Source organism: Mauremys mutica, chromosome 3 (genome assembly GCF_020497125.1).
Source record: "Mauremys mutica isolate MM-2020 ecotype Southern chromosome 3, ASM2049712v1, whole genome shotgun sequence".
NCBI lineage: Eukaryota > Metazoa > Chordata > Testudines > Geoemydidae > Mauremys > Mauremys mutica.
In genome coordinates, this window is record NC_059074.1 from 28,667,166 (window position 1) to 28,684,295 (window position 17,130).

The following is a 17,130-nucleotide window of genomic DNA, read 5'->3' on the forward strand; positions in this document are numbered from 1 at the left end:
GATGGCACACATATCTTGATTTTGGCCCCAGACCACTTTGTGATGGAGTACATCAACAGAAAGGGCTACTTACCTATGGTATTGCAGACACTGGTAGCTCACCAGGGGTCATTTTACTGACATCAAAGTGGGATGATTAGGGATGGTTCACGATGCACATGTCTTCAGGAACATGGATGTGTATAGCAAGATGCATGCAGGAACTTTCTTTCCAGATCAGAAGATTCCAATAGGTGATGTGAAAATGCTAATAGTGGTCCTGGGAGACCCAGTCTACTCCTTACTGCCATGGTTCATGAATCCTTAAGCGGAAACCTTGACAACGGCAAGGAGTGCTTCAACAAACAGGCTCAGCAAGTGCAGAATGACCTTTGAATGTGCGTTTGGAAGATTAAAGGGTTGCTGACGCTGCCTTCTTGGCAGGTTAGACCTCAATGAAGAAAATATTCCCATGGTCATAACAGCTTGCTGTGCTCTGCATAACATTTGTGAAGCCAAGGGGGAAAGTTTCTGCAGGGGTGGAGCATTGAGTTGGATTGCCTGGTGGTGACTGATTTTGAGCAGCCAGACACCAGGGCTATTAGAGGTGCTCAACGGAGGAGGGAGTTTTTCAAATCGGGGAGGCTTTGAAGCAGCATTTTGACAATGAGCCCCAGTAATGGGTCTTTCTGTAATGCATTCAGCCAGGCATTGTTTACTTGCCATCATGAATGACCCTTGTAATGGAGTCCTGCCTGCGCATTAACTGTAGTCTGCAAATGTGCCAATTACCCCTGTGTATAAATTTCTGCTTCACCCACCATGTGCAGCACAGAAAAGAAAAGAGAGAAAGAATCATTGTATTTCTAAGACTAAATTTTTATTAAACAGCAATACACACATGTCCATTTCTTACAGGGGACATGACACTGAGCAGCAGTCTCTGAAATGAGTCTCTCACAGCTGTGTGTTAGTCCAGCTGTCATTATGGAACATGTCTCTAGGGATAGAGTACAGGGGATACTGCAACAGGTCAGGAACATGTGAGGAATGGAGGGTCTGGAATGCAAGTCTGTATGGGTTGTAGGAGGAGTCAAGTAGGGATATGTTCCGACTGTAGTGCAATCAGGGACCTGAGCATCTCTGATGTGTCCTCCATGAGCTTTATCATCTCTCCTGCCCCTTAATCCTCTCCTGACTATCCATTGTAGTTTTTCTCTCTCCCTGCTCTGTACTTGCTAGCCGCATGATCAGACAGACAATTGAAGCACTTTTGGAAACAGGTCCTCTTTACTCTTCCTTGTTCACCTCCTTATCTGACAGAGTCACTGCACCAGTGTGTAGGAGCTGGCCCTCAAGGGCACATCTGCAGAAGCAAAAGAAACAATGCACAGAATCAGTATTGTGAGTGCACTCACCGTCTTGAATCATAAAAGTTACATACACTTCTTTCTCACTTTCCCTTCACAAGCACACAGCACAGCAAGAACACCAAACATGGTGAGTTCAGCCCAGGGAAGGACGGGGGGAAGGGAGAGGAAAGGGGTGGAGGTAGGACAAAAGGTCTGGGTGGTTTCAGAAGGGGATCACTACAAGTGCCTAGGGACACTACTCTGAGTACTGGCACCATTCTGCACAGGTGGGGGTGAACAAAGCTGATATTCGCATTACTGAGGGTAACCAAGGATGCAAGGGTGCATGCATCTCCTGCATGCGTGTGGCTTCAGACTGGTTCCATATGCTGCTTGCTTGTGTGCTACTTAGGTTCCTGCAGAAATAACTGCCAATTTATGTGGCAAAGTATCCTGCAATGCGGGAAGAAACAGCAGCTCTGCCAAGGAACCTTCAGCAGACAATTTCCTGGAGTTTCTATGGACGATTCCCAGGAGATCCTGATGTGCATTAGCAAACTTTTCTGTAGGATACCCACTGCATGGCTGCACAGGGGAATAAGAAGCAAATTCAAACAGTACCTAGTGTTTTTAATTTCTGTCGCCTCTCCTATGTGCACCATGTAACAAAATAACGGATACCTCTATCTCATGTCACCGTTTAGTATCAAAGCAAAATGAGTGTTTACCAGCGCTCCCCTCTCCTGCTTCAGGCATGCCAGAGCTGGAGTACTGGGACTGGCTAGACCCCCTCTGGAGTAAAAAAGAGATCCTGGCTTGCTATGCCATTGGACAATCCTGTCGCCTGTTCCACATCCAACTCTACTTCCTTGTCCACCACTTTATCCTCAGGGTTTCCTCTGCAGGCGGTTGCCTCCAGTCCCCCTGAAGTAACAGTAGGGACTGCTGGTGGTGTACATGGGGTTACTGCCACAGAGGGCATGCAGCTACTTGTAGAAACGGCATGTCTTCAGTGCGATGCCACAGCAATGGTTGGCTTCTCTTGCCTGCCTCAGCTCCTTGATATTAGAAAAGAACTGCTGTGTGTCCCTTTTGTGCCCCTTCTCCTCTATGCCACAAGCAATCTGCTTGTAGGTATCAAAGTTACTATGGCTGGACCAGAGCTGCAACTGCACAGCTTCTTCTCCCACAGACCCAACAACTCCAACGCATGCCAGGCAGGAGCACATTTGCTGCAGAAAGCAAGCAAAGTCAGCATGGTCAGCTGGGAAGATGCTATGTGAACTCTGCATGCTGAGCAAACAGGAAGTGGAATTTCAAAAACTCCTGGAGCTTTAAAGGGGGAGGGGCCCATGTCTGTGTACCCAGCTGAAGGGCCAGATTAGAGTTGAAACTGATGACCAGAGCAGTCATGATGGGCATTGTGGGATACCTCCTGCAGGCCACTTAGGGAGACATAAGCAAGTGAAGTGATACTGAGTTGCTCTAACTTTGTTGCAAAAAGCTCTATGCTGCATATTGACATGGCGTTATTATGTAGGCATAGCAGGAGAGGTAAATCAGAGGGAAGAACATTGCACTGTGTACACCACCACTCTTCTGTTGGCAAAACTGTTTTGTGTAGACAAGGCCTAACACAGATGAAACAGACTGGTTTCCAGTCATAGGCGCTGACTCCTATGTTTCATTCAAATTTTAACTCCTTGTGAATGGCTAAGCAGTGCCATTTGCAGTGATGAAAAGCAAGCCAGCAAGTTCAGAAGCTGTGCTTTAAAAATTCGGCCTTAACTGACCGAAAACATTAACAGCGGGCTCAGAAACAATTGTGCATGCTCAGATAGGACCTTCATTATCATGGTTATTTTTAAAGATTTTACTTACCAATCAACAGTACAAAACCACAGAGTTAAATGAAAACCACATGTGATTGTCTTATACGGTAGCACAGTTTATGTCTTCACAGTTTTATGATGAAAAGATATTGGCATGATCAACAGTTGTCTACGAAAATATAGAGTCTGATCCTACTCCCACTGAAGTGAACAGGAATCTTTCAATTGACTTTAGGGGCATCTGGATAGATCCTAGCTTTTGAATGTTTTGGACTGTACTTTCTTCAAAGTTTAAGGTGCTTAGAGAAGGGATCATGTCTTCATAGATGTTTATACAGCACCCAGAACAATGGGCCTCCCAATACTGATTGGGATAGAAGCATTACTGTAATACAAAGTGTTTTTTAAAAAAGCGAATGAAAAGAAGATGGATTGTCTACATTATGAAAGCCAGTTATACATACATACATTTGCAAAGTAATTTATGGAAGGATTTCAGCTGCATTAAGATTATACAAACATTCTAATAACTGATCTCTGAGTCTGATCTCTGAGTCTTTACTGTGCCAAAACTTGCACTTTGATGGGAGTTTTAATTAATGGACCAAGAGATTCCTGATCACTTATGCTTTTAATTTCAGCTGAAAGACAGAATTAACTGGAATGCTGGAAGTTGAGGGTGGAGGGAAAGAACTTTACCTGAATGGACCCACTGATTTATTCTAAATGTTGGCTTGTTAATGCTAATCTAGTACATTTATGCACATCTATCGCCTAAATCCATGAATACTTCGAACAAATGCAAATATAACACTACAGTTCTGAGATAAAAGACAACAAAAAGTGAACATTTGTATTTGCAATAAAGCCACAAAGCCAGACTTTACTGGGTTGATTTCAGAAAATCAGTGGGATATACTTCTTAGGAAAAGAATATCACATTTTCATTAACATAAAAATGAATTATGTAGTCCCATTCCACCCAGTGAACTCAAGGAGGTCAAGAATATTTGCCAGATTCCCACAAAGAAATAAATAGAATAAAGCCACCAAGTTTTCAAGCATTTAAATTAGAGAGGCAGTGCTTTACCTGCCACTAGAAACTATTGTTTTCATAAGGATACTTTTCATATTCAAAGCTCTTCATAAACATTAGCTATTTATCTTCTCTACCATAACAAAATTATAGAAATTCAGTTAAATTTACATGGAAGGGAATTATTTCTGAACATGGATTAATGTTTCTAAGCCTTCATAAGAGCATAGAGGAAAAAGTCATGCATCAAGTGTCTTCAATAACAACATTTCTAAAGATAACAAATTTTTTGATGAAAAAAAATCAAACACCCAAACTTTCAAGCGAGAGGCTAACACTAATCCCCACTGGGGCATAGAACACTGCAAGTCTTTATTTTTCCTTTGGATATTACACACACGGTTTAAAAACTGAAAGGAGAAACCTTGAGATGGTACCTTGGTATTGCGAAAGTTACTGCTCACAGCTGAGCCAGATCATTCCTTTTGCAGGGTAGGAGATTGCGAACCTCCATGAGTTTCAAGTCAAGGAGTTTCCACCTAAACCTTTGAAGGATAAAAGTGAGGTTGGTCCTTTCACAGAATGAGAGCAGGATTCATGGCTGTCAGAGGCCTGGATAGCAGGAACTTTCCAGAACGTCCCAGGGCTGTGCCAAAGACCGTGCCTCTGGATGTTGCTCACTTTCAGCAGTTTCCATGGGCTTGCAAGTCAGCTGCTGCCTCATGAGCCTCCTCCTTCCTGTGGGCTGAGGGAAAGCAGAGAGGGGGAAAGGTTAGATAGTGACCCACTCAGCATTATTTAATGATCCTCCCTGGGTTTTTGGGAGATTGAAGACCCACAGCCTATGGTTGCCAACTTTCTAATTGCACAGAACCGAACATCTTTGACCTGCCCCTACCCCTTCCCTGAAACCCTGCCCCTTCTGAGGCCACTCCCCTACTCACGCCAGCCCTCCTCCCTCTGTCGCTCATACTCCCCCATCCTCACTCACTTTCATTGGGCTGGGGCAAGGGGTTAGGGTGTGGAAGGAGATGAGGGCTCCAGCTGGGGGTGCAGGCTCTGGGGATGAGAGATAAGGAGGGAGCTCCGGGATGGGGACAAGAGGTTTGGAGTGTGGGAGCGGGCTCAGAGCTGGGGCAGTGGGTTGGGGTGTGGGAGGGGGTGCAGGCTCTGGCTGGCGGTGCAGGCTCTGGAGTGGGGCTGAAGGGTTTGGGGTGCAGGAGAGGGCTCAAGTGGTTTGGAATGCATGGGGAAGTTTGGGGTGAGGGCTCTGGGAAGGAGTTTGGGTGCGGGAGGGAGCTCAGGGCTGAGGTAGGGGTTGGGAAGAGGTGCAGGGTGTGGGCTCCGGGAGGGGACTCAAGGCTGGAACAGGGGATTGGGGTATGGGTCTGGGAGGGAGTTAGGGTGTGGGAGGGGTTCTGACCTGAGGCAGGGGTTTTGGCTCTGGATGGGTGGCACTTACCTCAGGTGGCTCCCAGTCGGCAGTGCAGCACTCCCTGCCTGCCCTGGCTCCACACTTCCGGAAGTGTCTGGCATTTCTGACAGAGGTGGGTGGCCAGGTGGCTTTTCACAGTGTGTGCTGCCCCCGCAGCTCCCATTGGCTGTGGTTCCCAGCCAATGGGAGCTGTGGAGCCGGCGCTTGGGGCAGGAGCAGTGTATGGAGCTTCCCTGGCTGCCCCTGCACTTAGGAGCCAGATGGACATGCGGACCGCTTCCAGGAAGCTATGCAGAGCCAGGCAAACAGGGAGCCTGCCTTAGCCCCACTGTGCCGCCAACTGGACTTTTAATGGCTCAGTCAATGGTGCTGACCGGAGGTTCCAAGGTCCCTTTTCAACTGGGCGTTCTGGCTGAAAACTGGCCACCTGGCAACCCTACCACAGACACTGGTCTTTCCCCACTAGCATTTTGCATAATGGAGTGACACACAAAATCCTGTTCACCGAGAACACATCTCCCCCAGGCACAAAACCCTTTCCCCTCCTACTGGACACAAAGTCCGCCCTATCCACTTTCAAAGCTTTGGTAAAGGGGATCACTCAGTACACAAGAAACACCCAGTAATTATAGAACTGCAGACTAAGAATGTGCTGCTTTATTCAACTACGTACAGAGTGGTGTAGCAAGGAAAACACATACTAATTAAACAGGAAGTAAGGGAGGAGTGGAGTTATACTCTGAGGGTATGTCTTCATTACCATCTGGATTGGCGGGCAGCGATCAATCCATTTATCGCGTCTAGTCTAGACGCGATAAATCAATCCCCAAGCGCTCTCCCATCGACTCCTGTACTCCCCCGCCGCTAGAGGTTTAGGCACAGTCGACGGGGGAGCGGTGGCAGTCGACTCACCACGGTGAAGACACCATGGTAAGTCGATCTAAGTATGTCGACTTCAGCTACATTATTCATATAGCTGAAGTTGCATAACTTAGATAAATTCCCCTCCAGTGTAGACCAGGCCTAAGTAACCCAGTTAATCACATTACTACATCTATTCACTCTTAATTTACAGCCCATATGTAGTCTTTTAAATAATACAGGGCTCATCTCTATCATGGAGTAGTGTCTTTCCATGGTACCCAGGGACACCTCTGCTTGGGGTCGGGGGCGGGGGAAGACCCACTTCCCCCATTCTCCTGGTCCCGTAGTTCTCCCTCTCGGTCATTTCTATTCACACTGCATCCTCTTCTAGATTAGGCTCCTCCAGGTAGTCACCACCCAATGGGAAAGGCTCTGGTGGCTGCACGTGATGTCATCTTACGACTTGACCATCACTTAATAAGCAGACTTTAAAAGATAAGGTCCAGTTTGCTTTAAGATGGTACCTGAATCCCCAGTGGCTGGGGAGTGTTGAAACTTTTGGTATAGGTCTGTTGGGTCCAGCTCTGTCAAGGTTATGTTTTTGAAAAGCTTGCTTCCTCAACACTTCCCACCATGCTGTGATGGATTGAGTCCCAATGAATTCTTATCTTCCTCCCCATCAAACAATGGGATGAGCTAATGCCTGTTGTAGTTTGAGGAGTGGTTTTGTATTTCTAAAGGAAGCAACCCAGCTTTGTTTCCAAGTTTCCATCATCTTCATCCCCTCATTAAAAGTCCTTACTGCTCCCTCTGCTAGGCCACTGGAAACTTGATGATAAGGGTATAGGAGGGAGAGAGCGAGTGTGCACGGGCCTGGGGCAAGGCCTGAGGCCTGAAACAAAATCAGCAAAAGTTAGGCTATGAGCAAAAGTCAGGCTCTGTTAGAAAGCAGATGCTTGTCTGCAAGTTCAGCATCTGGTACATTAACTTGACACAGGTATTGCTAGCATTGCTAAAACACACTGAATGAGTAAACACATTCCAGCAAGCTAGCACAAGAACACCCCAACCTACCACAAAATAAGATGGTTTGACAGAGGTGATGAATAGGGATGTTTAGTTTGAAGCATCAGGAGATAAACATATCATGAAACACGTAAGGTGATACACAAGATTTTTTTATCCCAGATTGTTTGTCTCCAGGGCCAGCTCCAGGAGTGGCAAAAAAAAAAAAAAGACGAGCGGCAGCACTTTGGTGGCAGGTTTATCACGCCACTTCTTCGGCGGCAATTCGGCAGCAGGTCCTCCCTCTCTTCCTCTTCGGCAGCAACTCAAAGAGGAAGAGAGGGAATGAGGGACCTGCCACCGAATTCCCACTGAAGACCCGGATGTGCTGCCCCGATACCGGATGGAGTGCCACCCCTTTGAATTGACCGCCTCAAGCACCAGCTTCCTACGCTGGTGCCTGGAGCCAGCTCTGTTTGTCTCAATCTATAAATGTTGGGGTACGTCACCTTGACTCTTTGTCAGGTCTAGAGCCTAGAGGATAGCAGAAAGTCCCACTGCTGACTGAGCTGGTCCATTAGTTTACCTGTAGACATTGATCCAGGGAACTAAGACTGTGATTTATTGACAATAAACCCGTCCGAGCACCTTCACCACTAAACCAAGTCTGTAGTCTTTCTGAGCAGTTCTCCAAGGTCTGCTGGGCTGGCTATCTGTGCAGAGCCAGGACAGCACATAGAGAGAACACATACACACTTGACAACAACAGTGTTACCCGCAAAAATCTAGAGCACCCTGTCAATAGGCTGCCAAGGGCTCAAGGTGTGACCCGGTCAAGGTAGGCACCCCCGCTCTGTCCTTTCCAAGGACTCAGGGTGTAAGGTACCTATCCTTACCCACTGGGCTCAGGAAGAAACCTGGTCAATTTAAGTACCCATCCTTTCCCTTGGGGCTCAGGGATTTACGGGTCTGCAGAACCTTTTCCCAGTGAAAAAGCCTTAAACAGCTGTTTTCTAAACATCTATTTATTAGCAACACACAAAGAATATATATACCAAGCAACTCTCTTATGCTCACCACTCCCAATATACTGACATGTTTCACCCGCTGGCCAGTCAGGATTCATTCATCTAGGGGTTCCCGGCGATGCCTCTGCTCGTCGCAGGTGTGCAGAGGGGTCGGAGTTCCAGCAGCTTGATGTTGAACTGAGGTCCTGAAATGGTTCCCAAAGAGCATTGTTTTTCATTTACGTTGTATAGGTAAAACTAGCTCCCTCCTTCAAATTTATTAAACCTATCACATTAGCCACACTCCTAAATCACAAACTTTTACCCAGTTACACACTGGCACCCATGTGTCCTCCTTACCACCCAAGTTTTTACATTTGATCTTTCATGCACAAATTGTAATTTAGTTGTGACCTTCTCTGTTTATGCAGATGGTCAGCATAAAAACTACGGTTAGAGCTTATTTTACCATTTGTTGAGTCTCTTTCTGTATTCTCCCTAATTTCTCAGAGCCTGGGTGTCCCTACTTTACAACCTTATTGGTTATAACTCTCGTTAGGGATATTTCTGAGATGGGGGCACTTTATCAGCAGCAGAACATTCTTTTTTCAATTTTGGTTGTGAACTCCCTGAGTTTCACCCAGGGCTGGTTTAATATAGGATGGGGGTGATCAGGTCTCAGGCCTACAATGGAGAAATTTGAATATGTTTAATCCCATATTTGCTCATAAAGTTTTTAAACTCCATGCCTGTAAAATTTGGTCCATGGTGTGTGGCAAATACTCCTGTTCAACAGCTTCATTAATGATCTGGATGATGGGATGGATTGCAACTTTGAGGATGACAGTAAGCTGGGGGAAGAGGTAGATACACTGGAGGGTAGGGATAGGATCCAGAGTGACCTAGACAAACTGTAAAAGCAGCAAAGAATCCTGTGGCACCTTATAGACTAACAGACGTTTTGCAGCATGAGCTTTCGTGGGTGAATACCCACTTTGTTGGATGCAAGAGTCCGACAAACTGGAGGATTGGGCCAAAAGAAATCTGATGAGCTTCAACAAAGACAAGTGCAGAGTCCTGCACTTAGGGGGGAAGAATCCCATGCACTGCTACAGGCTGGGGACCAACTGGCTAAGCGGCAGTTCTGCAGAAAAGGACCTGGGGATTATAGTGGACGAGAAGCTGGATATGAGTCAACAGTGTTCCTGGCTAACATCATATTGGCCTGCATTATTGGGAACATTGCCAGCAGATCGAGGAAAGTGATTATTCCCCTCTATTTGGCACTGGTGAGGCCACATCTGCATCCAGTTTGGGCCCCCACTACAGAAAGGATGTGGACAAATAGGAGAGAGTCCAATGGAGGGCTGGGGCAAATGACTTATGAGGAGAGGCCAAGGGAATAGGGCTTATTTAGTCTGCAGAAGAGTGAGGGAGGATTTGATAGCAGCCTTCAACTACCTGAAAGGGGGTTCCAAAGAGGATGGAGCCAGGCTGTTCTCAGCGATGGCGGATGACAGAACAAGAAGCAATGGTCTCAAGTTACAATGGGGTGAGGTCTAGGATGGATATTAGGAAACACTATTTCACTACGAGGGTGGTGAAACACTGGATTAGGTTACCTAGGGAGGTGGTGGAATCTTCATCTTTAGAGGTTTTTAAGGCCTGGTTTGACAAAGCCCTGGCTGGGATGATTTGGTTGGGGTTGGTCCTGCTTTGAGCAGGGGGTTGGACTAGATGACCTCCTGAGGTTTCTTCTAACCCTGATAGTCTATGAGCCTATGATGAATTTTTGTATTCTAAAAATGATATATCTCTAACTGAAAACAACCCCATCCAGCTTTAGTCAGTGATCTGGAGACATAGCCAATTGGCCATTCTCTGATAAAGTTGTCCCTATATCATATATCAGGAAGCATCATAGGATAGGATTAATTCTTTGCCTGGGGTCAAAATGAACTAGTTTAAAGATTTTGAGTAGATTTTAGACTCCTGGAAAGCGTTCTCCTCCTATTCCCCCCCCACACCCCGCCCCCCAATACCTGGGGAGCTTCTTCCTTAGGAGTTGATGCAAGGGCTCTAAAAGGACTGAAGCATTTGGAAGAGACCTGTAATAATAATTTAACATACCAAAGTAGGCTTGTAGCTCAGCTGTGTTCTAAGGGGCAGGAGCCTGATTAATTGCTCTGATGTGATCTGCTACAGAGTGAATCCTCTCATTGTCTATTTTGTAGCCCGGGTACACCACTTCTGGTCTCATAATGACTCTTGATCCTTAATCCCTTTAGGAGCCCTTAAACAGTGGGTGGGACTACTCAGGGTTTTAAAAAGCCATCTCCAAAGTGACCCTGGGTGGCCTCCCTGCTCTGCTCTGTGCTCACCCTGGTCCTCACCATGCTGCCTGCTCGCCAACTCCTGGCCCTCGGGCCCCGTGCCCTGTACCTGCCTGGCCTCCAGGCCCCAGCTCACTCTTATGCCGAGGCGGCCGCCGGCTCAGCCCAGATGTCCTTCACCTTCGCCTTGCCCACGCAGGTGTTGAAAACAACGAAGCCATTGTGAAGCAGGTGGATGTTCCCACACTGAGTGGCTCCTTTGGCATCTTGGCGGCTCACGTTCCCACCCTGCAGGTCCTGAATCCTGGAGTTGTGACGGTCTTTGCCGAGCATGGCACAGCAACCAAGTACTTTGTGCAGCTGCTGGCAGAAGAGGTGGCCACTTTTGACATGCTGGCTCTCGCTACTGCTAAATCAAATCTGGATAAGGCCTTATCCCAGCTGGGTACAGCACCTGATGGAATGGCTAAAGTAGAAGCCCAGATTAACGTAGAAGCAGGTGAGGCCCTTGTAAAAGCCTTGGAGTAATTAGGGGATTCTGTGGTCGATGTGCAGAAGCCATGGACTGGGGCTGGGCCTGGCTCCCCTCCCTCCGCCCGTTTGTACAAATGGCATGAGACAGATTGATGCCGATATATCATTTTGATCAATTAAAGAAAACAAAAGTTTCCCAGGGGGAAAAAAAGTGACCAGAGGAGCTAGTAAGCAAGAGCTGAAAACAGGGGCATTTTGCAAGGGAGTTTAGAGAGGGAGTGAGAGAGAGCCAGATACACCAAACATTCTCTAAATGTAGGTGAAGAAACACCTTTCCCCCACCCTCTAAAAAAAAAAATAACAACCACCACCAAACCAAAAAAATGCTGCAAGATTGAAAAATAATGCAGGCAGAAGTCCAGCAGCAGAACAGGTGTTACCAGTTTATCACACTGAATGCATGTCTGATTACATGCGTTGTGGGCGGGTGACATGTGTGTGCATTTGGTGCAAGCAGCTCATTGCCCTCAGAGACAGAGAGAGTATGGGCTGTAGAGGCCAGAGTGGCTGAGCTGGAGGAGCTAAGGGAGACAGAGAGCTCCATAGCTGAGACTTCATGGGATACAGTATATCAGGGCCTCCCCTAATCTGGCCACTTCCGTGCTGTTGAGGAGGATGAAAGTCTCAGGGAAGAAGAGCATCAAACTGGAATAGAGGGAAATGATCTCCTAGTTGGGGCCCTCCTTCCAGATGATGTCATGGTACCCTCTCGCACTGCAGGTACTCCTCTGGGAGAGGGGGACCACAGTTATTAGAAACAGATAGGTAATAGTAATGGAGGATTCAGTTCCTAGAAATCTAGATAGTTGAGTTTGTGATGACCAGGAGAACCTCATGGTAAATTCCTTGCTGTGTGTGAAGGTTGCAGATCTCTCAAGAAATCTAAACAGACATATGTGCAGGTCTGGGGAGGAGCTTGTGGTCACAGTACATCTAGGTACCATTGGGAAAGGTAAGCCTGGAGGCCAAATTTAGGCTGTTACTAAGAGACTGAAGTCAAGGACCTCCTTGGTAGCATTCTCTGAAATACTTCCAGTTCCAAGAGTAGGGCCAGGTAGACAGGCAGAACTGCATGGTCTCAACCCATGGATTTGATAAGGATAGGGAGGAGTGTTTTATGGGTTTTTTGTTTGTTTGTTTGTTTTTGTTTGTTTGTTTTTAGGAATTGGGGAACCTTTTAGGAAAAGAGAAGCCTATACAGGAAGGATGGGCTCCATCTTAACCAAAATGGAACCAGCTTGCTGGCATGTAAAATTAAAACAGAGGCCTCGGAGACAAGCCAACAGATATATCCTTTACAGGAGGATCTGTTAATGGGGATTCTCTATATCCTAATAAAGAAGAAAGGATGGAAGCTGATAGGAGCTGAAGAGAAACAGTCAAATGAAAGAGAGTCCCATGCAATTATATCACATGAAGGCAGACAAGTAAGTGCTTGTATACAAATGCAAGAAGTCTAAATACTAAGATGGTAAACTTGAGTTCCTGGTATTAAATGAGGATATTGGTATAATAAGCACCAGAGAAACTTGGTGGAACAAGGATAATCAAAAGGGATAATCAAAAGGTAATGCCAGGGTACAAAATATATAGGAATGACAGAGTAAGTTGTGCTTCTGGGGGAGTGACACTATATGTGAAAGAAAGTGTATAGTCAAATATAATACAAATCTTAAATTAATCAACTGTACCATAGAATCTCTATGGATGAGAATTCCTACTGTTATAGTATTGTTTTTCAAGCATGCGGGGGTGGCAGGAGGTACCAAAGAAGAACACCATAGTAGCATTTATCTCCAAAAATGGGAACTACATAAAAATAAGGAAGCTAGTTAAATGGAAATTAAAAGCAACAGTCACAAGAGTGAAATACCTGAAAGTTGTATGGAAACTTTAAAAAAAAACAACCCCAAAACAGCAAACACCATAATAGAGGCTCAAATTTAATGTATAGCCCAAATTAAAAAGAAAAAAAAATAGTAGTACCAAAAAAATGCCACCTTGACTAAACAGAGTAAAAGATGGTTACAGACAAAGAGACATCTTTTAAAAATTCAAAGTCAAATCCCACTGAGAAAAAAGTAGAAAGAAGCATAAACTCTGACAAGTCAAGTGTAAAAGTATAGCTAGGCAGGCCAAACATTTTTTTAAGAGTAATTAGCAAAAGATATAAAAACTAACAGGAAAAAATGATTAAGTACATCAAAAGCAGGAAGCCTGCCAACAATCAGTGGGACCAATAGGTGATCAAGTTGTTAAAGGAGCATTTAAGGAAGACGAGGCCACTGCAGAGAAGCTAAATTAATTCTTTGTTTCAATCTTCACTGTAGAAGATGTGAGGGAGATTCCCACACCCGAGCAATTCTTTTTGGTGGCAAGTCTGAAGAACCATTAGGAAAGAGATATTTACTGTCTTATTATCTATCATGATGCCACTATATAAACCTTGAATACTGTGCACAGTTCTTGTCACCCCAGCTCAAAAAAGACATTAGAATTGGAAAAGGTACAGAGAAGGGCAACAAAAATGATTAGGGATATGGAACATCTTCTTTATGAGGAGAGATTAAAGAGTTTGGGACTATTAATCTTAGAAAAGAGATGACTAATGGGGGATATAATAGAGGTCTATAAATCATGACTGATGTGCAGAAAGTGAATAAGTGAAGAAAGTGAATTTACCCCTTCACATTACACAAGAACCAGTGGTTACCCAATGAAATTAATAGGCAGGAGGTTTAAAGCAAACACGAGGAAGTATTTCTTCACACAACACAGTATCAGCCTGTGGAACTCATTGCCAAGGGATGTTGTGAAGGCCAAAAGTATAACTGGGTTAAAAAAAATCAAAAATAGTTCATGGAGGATGAATTACTTTCTTAGAGTAGGTCTATACTTACCTGCCGGGTCGACGCGTAGCGTTCGACTTCTCGGAGTTCGAACTATCGCATCTAATCTAGACGTGATAGTTCGAACTCCGAACACGCTCCCGTTGACTCCGGAACTCCACCACCGCAAACGGCAGTGGCGGAGTCGACGGGGGAGCCGTGGACTTCGATCCCGTGGCGTCTGGACAGGTAAGAAGTTCGAACTAAGGTAGTTCGACTTCAGCTACGCTATTCGCGTAGCTGAAGTCGTGTACCTTAGTTCGACCCCCCACCCTAGTGTAGACCAGGCCTTAGACAAGTTAGAGGTCTTCAGATCACCAGGGCCTGCTTAAATGCATCCTAGAATACTCAAGGAGCTGGCTGAGGAGATATCTGAGCCATTAGCAATTATCTTTGGGAAGTCAAGGAAGACGGGAGACATTCCAGAAGACTGGAAAAGGGCAAACATAGTGCCCATCTATAAAAAAGGGAAATAAGGACAACCCGGGGAATTACAGACCAGTCAGCTTAACTTCTGTACCCGGAAAGATAATGGAGCAAATAATTAAGCAATCAATTTGCAAACACCTAGAAGATAATAAGGTGATAAATAACAATCAGCATGGATTTGTCAAGAACAAATTGTGTCAAACCAACTTGATAGCTTTATTTGACAGGGTAACAAGCCTCGTGGATGGGGGGAAGCAGTAGATGTGGTATATCTTGGCTTTAGTAAGGCTTTTGATACCGTCTTGCATGACCTTCTCATAAAGAAATTAGGGAAATACAACCTAGATGGAACTAGTATAAGGTGGGTGCATAACTGGTTGGAAAATCATTCTCAGAGAATAGTTATCAGGGGTTCAGTGTCATGCTTGAAAGGCATAAGGAGTGGGGTCCCGCAGGGATCAGTTCTGGGTCCGATTCTGTTCAATATCTTCATCAATGATTTAGATAATGGCATATAGAGTACACTTATAAAGTTTGCAGACAATACCAAGCTGGCAGGGGTTGCAAGTGCTTTGGAGGCTAGGATTAAAATTCAAATTGATCTGGACAAACTGAAGAAATGGTCTGAAGTAAATAGGATGAAATTCAATGAGGACTAATGCAAAGTACTCCACTTAGGAATGAACAATCAGTTGCACACATACAAAATGGGAAATGACTGCCTAGGAAGGAGTACTGCAGAAATAGATCTGGGAGTCATAGTGGATCACAAGCTAAATATGAATCAACAGTGTAATGGTGTTGCAAAAAAAAAAGAAAACATCTTTCTGTGATGTATTAGCAGGAGTATTGGAAGAAAGACATGAGAAGTAATTCTTCTGTTCTACTCCATGCTGAATAGGCCTCAACTGGAGTATTGTATCCAGTTCTGGGCACCACCCATCTTTCCTGAAACGGACAAATTGGAGAAAGTCCAGAGAAGAGCAACAAAAATGATTAAAGGTCTAGAAAACATGCCCTATGAGGGATGATTGAAAAAATTGGGTTCGTTTAGTCAGGAGAAGACAAGACTGAGAGGGGACATGATAACAGTTTTCAAGTATGTAAAAGGTTGTTACAAGGATGAGGGAGAAAAATTGTTCTTCTTAACCTCCAAAAAGCAATGGGCTTAAATTGCAGCAAGGGCAGTTTAAGTTGGACATTAGGAAAAACTTCCTAACTGTCAGAAACAACAAGGAGTCCGGTGGCACCTTAAAGACTAACAGATTTATTTGGGTATAAGCTTTCATGGGTAAAAAACCTCACTTCTTCACATGCATCTAACCCTAACTGTCAGAATGGTTAAGCACTGGAATTAATTGCCTAGGGAGGTAGTGGAATCTCCATCATTTGGGATTTTTAAGAGCAGGTTGGACAAACACCTGTCAGGGATGGTGTAGATAATACTTAGTTCTGCCTTGAGTGCAAGGGACTGGACTAGATGACCTCTCGAGGCTATTAGCCAAGGCTATTAGCTAAGCTGGTCAGGTTGTCCCTAAGTCTCTGACTGCCAAATTCTGGGACTAGATGACAGGAGATGGATCACTTGATGATTGCCCTGTTCTGTTCATTCATGCTGAAGCATCTGGCATTGGTCACAGTCAAAGACAGGATACCAGGCTAGACAGACCATTGGTTGGACAAGTATGGCCATTCTTATAGATGTTATATGTTCTTTATTTAAAAAGCCCTTACTTTCTTGTAAGCAAAGTCCCATGGCCTTCAAATATTTGAAGTACCTTTGCCAGTGTTGAGAATGTCCACACTGCCTGTGATGAGAATGTCATCAATCCTCACTAAAATGCATGGGACACCTTTCAGCAAAAGTTCCATGGCCCACTGGAAAATTAATGTGCTGCTGATATTGCAATCTATTATACTAATAGAAGTCCTCAATAGTGTCTATACTGCTATGTTTTCTGTGAGGGCATAAGGAAGTGGACTTACTTTAAGGTATTTTGGCTTGACCCCATCCCGGGTATAAATCCTGGGCATTATATCATCCAGGGTCCCTAACCCTTCTTTAAAAATGTGTAGGTGAGTGTCGAGGAGTGCTGTGTTTTGCTAGGGTCTAATTTGACCATTTCCTCCCAATTCAGTTTTAGTTCTTGCAACCAATCTCTGCCTAACAGATTTTACATTTGTCCCCAGGTCATTAGGAACGTGGGTGGTCAGGTCCACTGGTTGGAGCAGGAGTCAGGGCTGGGAAATGGGACTGAGGCTCAGAACCAGAGTCAGAAGCTAGATGCCAGAGTCAAGGGCCAGACCAGAGTTAGCACCAGGAATCAAAATCAAGAGTCAGAAGTCGGTTACCTGGAGTCAAGGAAGGCAGAGCAGAGCTGGGTCTGAGGCAGGACAGAGGCTGGGATACGGCAGGTGTAGCCCCCTTCCTATTCA

General features: G+C 45.2%; 1 long non-coding RNA gene and 1 pseudogene across 1 annotated transcript; one reads left to right on the plus strand and one right to left on the minus strand.

Moving 5' to 3' along the window:
• Window positions 1-856: 856 nt before the first annotated feature.
• Window positions 857-8,727, minus strand: LOC123367104. The gene is made up of 4 exons (XR_006578307.1): window positions 8,581-8,727; window positions 7,023-7,390; window positions 4,637-4,944; window positions 857-1,345 (listed from the first exon to the last, which is right to left on the minus strand). It is a non-coding gene; the product is annotated as an uncharacterized LOC123367104 (long non-coding RNA).
• A 2,177-nt stretch (window positions 8,728-10,904) lies between these two features.
• Window positions 10,905-11,371, plus strand: LOC123367103 (annotated as a pseudogene).
• Window positions 11,372-17,130: the final 5,759 nt, after the last annotated feature.